Source organism: Gasterosteus aculeatus, chromosome 18 (genome assembly GCF_964276395.1).
Source record: "Gasterosteus aculeatus chromosome 18, fGasAcu3.hap1.1, whole genome shotgun sequence".
NCBI classification, from domain to species: Eukaryota; Metazoa; Chordata; class Actinopteri; order Perciformes; family Gasterosteidae; genus Gasterosteus; species Gasterosteus aculeatus.
Window position 1 is genome coordinate 1,091,151 of NC_135706.1, and position 3,772 is coordinate 1,094,922.

The 3,772-nt window shown below is 49.3% G+C and overlaps 1 long non-coding RNA gene across 1 annotated transcript; it reads right to left on the reverse strand.

Moving 5' to 3' along the window:
• Nucleotides 1-318: 318 nt before the first annotated feature.
• On the reverse strand, nucleotides 319-3,340 carry LOC120807658 (uncharacterized). The gene is made up of 3 exons (XR_013453459.1): nucleotides 1,781-3,340; nucleotides 1,068-1,349; nucleotides 319-787 (listed from the first exon to the last, which is right to left on the reverse strand). It is a non-coding gene; the product is annotated as an uncharacterized LOC120807658 (long non-coding RNA).
• Nucleotides 3,341-3,772: the final 432 nt, after the last annotated feature.

Consider the following 3,772-nt stretch of genomic DNA (forward strand, 5'->3'; position numbering starts at 1 on the left):
TTCATGTTTAGAATTTGATGCTTTTATTTTGAAGGTGGGGCTTTCCGCGTTTCCCAAGCCAGTGGGGGCACTTGAAGCCTCGTGCTCTGCCACAATAGTGGGCTCAAAGGAGTCCATTACAGAGACACCTGTAAATGCATAAATTGTTAGGAAATAATTTGGGCGTTTACTAAATTAACTTATATTAGTTAAACAGTGGGGAAAATAAGTATTTGAAGTTTGGTCACTTGCAAAGAAATGTGTGATCTATAATTATAATGGTAGGTGTATTTTAACAGTGAGAAACAGGATATCAACAAAAAAATCCAGAAATATGCATTTTATAACATTTCTGACTTTATTTGCATTTGATGCAGAAAATGAGTATTTGAACCCCCAAGCAAACAGCAATGGTTCTGGCTGACGCTGACCAGGCAAAAGCTGTTACGTTGTTTGTAGGATTATAATGAAAACATTGTACAACCAAGCAGTAAAGCGTCAGACCAAAAACAGGACCAAGCACATGTAATTGGGAGAGGATGCCGCCATTTTTCCAAATTCAAACCATTTTTTATATTTTGCACACGAATGACTCGGAGGTTGTGCGCCACTGATTTAGAGCACCTCTAAAAAGTATGACCTGACGTGGGGGTTTTGAGTGAAAGCTCTGCAGTGTCGCATCCTTAGAGGTCCCTGCTGATGTTCCTCCCAGTGGGGCAGTTAACATCAGGCAGGGTGGAAGCATTCCTTCATCCAGGGCCTCCTGCGTCCTCCTCTCTCATCTGGCTCTAAATCACAGCAGCAGGGCCTGCAGGGGGCAGACGGGGACATGAAATACTGCATGGAAGGCCGTGACGTGCTGCGCTGTGCAGGACGGCTCTCAGGAACTCCTCCAGGGTTGTGGCATTTAAAGAAACACTGTATTATTGTTTTTAATTTGAACGTAGACCTCTTGATCCTCATTAGCAGCCACATACAAGCATTAAAAAGAACGTCCCCACGGAATGCTTCTGATAGGCCTCCCATCTGCTCTGCCGCACAGCACAAGAAAACAAGCTTCTGAACGGAGGGCTTCTGGTTTGAATCACCTTCAAAAACACCGGCTGCTTCTTCTCCAGGACTTCTCCAGGACTTCTCCAGGACTTCTCCAGGCTCATATCTGCCCCGCCGCTTTGTCTTCACCGTTGGGTAATGGTTTCATCCCTCGTTGCCTCCTCAGCGCCGATAGACGTATTAATGTGATGTTGCCGATGTGTGGGTCGAAGTTTTCAATTAACCCCCAAGAGACACAGCACGTAGCATCTCCTGGGTGTGATGGGGCCCCTGGATGGGGCCATGTGGCACAGGGAGCAGCTAAAGCCAGCGCTTCTCTAGAGACCCCAAAAGGAGAATTGTTGAGTTTCTTTTTACTGCTTTCATGATTTCTAAATTTGTAACATGTACTGGCTCGCAATTCCCTCCAGCGCCCTGATTTCTTTCCCCACGTCGTCCCTGAGCTCATTCAAAGGTTGCAGAGGATCGGATCAGAAGCTGCTTGTGCATCGTCTGATTTATTTGTTTCATCATTACTCATAATTGCTCCTATAAAACAGGAATATTCCCGAGCATAAAATTCACCTCTGCTCATTTTAGTGTCCTCGTGCTACATTCTACAATACGGCAAATGAAAAACTACATCAGGAGGAATCAAATATCTGTACCAGTACTCGGCTACTCAAAGGGTTGAATGACCGAACTGCAGCACAGGGAGGCCTGGTGGCTGTGTGTGTGTGTGTGTGTGTGTGTTAGACGCCTGTCTCACCTCAGGTCTGCAGAAGCCATGTTGTGTGTGTGTGTGGTAGATGAACTTCTGTCTCCTTCCCTTTAGTCTCAGGGCTGAACGTACATGACGGTGATCTCTGCATCTCTGCGCGGCAGGAAACCTCCGCTAGTCTTCAGCTCTGTGGACAGCAGCAGGACCTGCAGCACCCTGGTTAACGTGAGCACACGTTCAAGTGGGATGTATCATTCATTGGGTGATAGTTGTGGTTACAGCTCGTCACAACCTATTCATGCATTTAACACACTACAGATAGCCGATGGGAGTTCTACGAACTGACTTCCGTCCTTGATGGTAAAATGAGTGTGAGGACGCTTTGGGTCGGCTCGCTTCAGCTTGCTAATCTGCTACTGGGCCTCTGCAACCATAACACGTCCTGTCATTGACACTCTGAGTTCTTATCTGCTCAAACTGTGAGCTGTGCATCACGCACACGCGTGATCAGTTCATCTTCAGTGATTAACCAATCAAACCAAGGAGATTCCCAAATGTTCCCAAATGAGGCAGAGGTGGTAAAGTACTCGCTCTCACACACACACACGCTGCTACTGAAATTAGAAAGAAGAAGAAGGTAATGTCAAAGGAATGTTGAACCATAACAGCAGCCCCTTGGAGGGAGGCGCTCGCTCACTGTGTGTGTTTCCCACCATCCAGTCAAGCATAAAGATAATACCCACCACCCTGGACAAATGAAGGCATGGAAGTTAAAGGGGCAACAGGAACCACTGAACCCTTTTTATTCCGTCAGACGCAAACATCCGAAGCACACCCAGTGGATCGGAGCTGTCTCAGCTTGGCAGGAGAACCGGGCCGATGAGCAGAGGAGTGACAGGAGATCTCGTCCCCGGATGAAGGAGCCTTTCTCTGGTCGCCAACACTTAGCAAAGGAACATTGTCTTATTCTGTGTGCCTGGTCACTCCAGCGCTTCAAGCCAGTGATGCCATTCGTGGCAAAACCAGGCCCGACTCCATAGTTCCATGATGCACGACACCCTTTCTCCCCTCACAGCACACGTCAGCTCTTTACTCAACTTAGCTCTGCTACTGGAAAAACAATTACGAGAGTAAGACTCGTCTCACAACGTTTTTTAGCGGTCAGCTCGGGAGCAGAAAGGGTTTGTTTGCATTAGAGACCCGATTCCTGTCAGATGTTAGATGTGTGGCATCCAAACTCCTTTATTTAAATAAGTCATCAACACTCTCCCCAGTATGAGCACCACTCCACTCAGCGGGATCTACAGGACCACGATTAAAAGCGGTTGAGGCCAAAACACTGCCGCGTTGTCCCCGAACACTGCACCCTTCAGAGCCCGGAGCTGCAGCGCCGTGTAGGTGTGTCGAGGGTACTATTCATTCAGCGCTTTTCCTGTTTTTCCTTTCCATGGAACATCAGCTCTGCCTTTCCCCGTCCTGCTGGCCGTCTTTCTGTCTGTACGCCGTCACAGCAGTGGGCGTCGAGCACGGCGGACCGATGCATGAATGCCGGGCTTTGTGCGCTGGCATGTGTGGGCTGCGATCGCCCTCCAGTCCTACCGTTCAGGCGGAGGCGTGAGCGGGGGGGGGGGGGGGGGGGGGGGGAAACGCTGCTGTATGAAAACCCTTCTTTCCAAACACTTCCAGACTGGTGCTCGTGATTTTGCATGAAAGGGAGGAGGGAGGAGCTGAGGAACGTTGGGGCTTGAAGCGGAACATAAGTTGTTTCAATTGGAGGTACGAGCAGCGGCTTCTGTTTCACTCGCTCCTCTCGCTCCTCTTGCATCAGGGGAGCAGAGATCAACTTTGCTCCCAATCGTCAGCGTGTATATTCAGCTGGCAGCGTCGGTTTCGGCTGCACAGACGCTGCCGGGCCGGTTTCATCGAGGGCCACATCGATACACGGCGGTGGGGACAAAGAGAGCCCTTCACAAAACACTCCAAGTCAAACAGAAGCACTTGTGTTGGCTTTGGATGGAGTTTCACCGTCACACGGCCACC